Below are 1,315 nucleotides of genomic sequence, written 5' to 3'. Positions count from 1 at the left end.
CCATCAGGTGCTTCTGGTGTACTGGCACATTCTTGCACTGTTGTAGAATTTGAGAGAGGTTCAATTATTTGTGTATAGAAAGGCCAGGACTCGAGACGTCTTCACAGAGAGTCGCCGTGGTTTCCTGCTTCAACAGTGCTTGAACCTAACCCGGCCCTCGCCCCTGTTGGCCAGCCACACCCAGCTGCTTGCCACCATCCATTCAGTGTCATGCAGCCTCCACTTCTCAATCACCCATCATGACAACCGCATCCCTGTCGCAGGTGTGCCAGAACTACAACCAGTACTCGGAGGCCGCCATCAACCGCCAGATCAACCTGGAGCTCTACACCTCTTACATCTACCTGTCGATGTCTTACTACTTTGACCGTGATGATGTGGCTTTGAAGAACTTTGCCAAATATTTTCTTCACCAATCTAATGAGGAGGGGGAACATGCTGAGAAACTAATGAAGCTGCAGAATCAACGAGGCAGTCGAATCTTCCTTCAGGATATCAAGGAACCAGAACGAGAGGACTGGGAGAGCAGATTGAATGCAATGGAGTGTGCATTACACTTGGAAAAAAGGGTGAATCAGTCACTACTGGAACTGCACAAACTGGCTACTGACAAAAATGATCCCCATTTGTGTGACTTCATTGAGACCCATTACCTGAATGAGCAAGTGAAGTCCATCAAAGAACTGGGTGACTAAGTAACCAACCTGCGCAAGATAGGGGCCCCGGATTCTGGCTTGGCAGAGTATCTCTTTGACAAGCACACTCTGGGAAGCAGTGATAAGAGCTAAACTTATGTTGGCTTCCCCAGAGCCACAGAGTAGTAGTGCATGTGTGTTGGGTTTACCTTTTCTATAAGTTGTATCAACGTCTACCAAGTTCTTTCACTGGTACCATTCCTTCAAATAAAGTTATTTGGTACCAAAAAAAAAAAAAAAAAGAAAGAAAGAAAGAAATGCCAGGACTCAGGATTGATTTGAGAAGGAAAAATGGTTCATTGATGGCTGGCTGGACTCGGGAGCTTCCTGTTGCAAACCCAAGCCCCAAACAAGATTTCCAAGACTTCTGAGTTTCTTTTATACAGAGAGGAAAGGTTAAATGGTCCTTTTGTTTCAGTTCTCAATAGGCTTGAATTAGCATATATATCTTCCACATCTTAGGTAAGCTTTTAGCATGGACCGCAAACATTCTAAAGCTTTTAGCTTATCTTGGTTTGCATTTCCCCTGAATATTCAAAGTCTATAGAGTTTGCACTGATAAACTGTTTCCTGGGACTGGGGTCATTGCCATGTTCACCAAGGGCAGGACTGCAGCCTGT

At 45.1% G+C, this 1,315-nt stretch overlaps 1 pseudogene; it reads left to right on the top strand.

The window, feature by feature from the left end:
• The first annotated feature begins 239 nt into the window (after positions 1-239).
• On the top strand, positions 240-888 carry LOC101438651 (ferritin heavy chain pseudogene; annotated as a pseudogene).
• The last annotated feature ends 427 nt before the right edge of the window (positions 889-1,315 follow it).

This window comes from Dasypus novemcinctus, chromosome 22 (assembly GCF_030445035.2).
Source record: "Dasypus novemcinctus isolate mDasNov1 chromosome 22, mDasNov1.1.hap2, whole genome shotgun sequence".
Lineage (NCBI taxonomy): Eukaryota > Metazoa > Chordata > Mammalia > Cingulata > Dasypodidae > Dasypus > Dasypus novemcinctus.
This window is presented reverse-complemented; position numbering and strand designations above follow the sequence as displayed.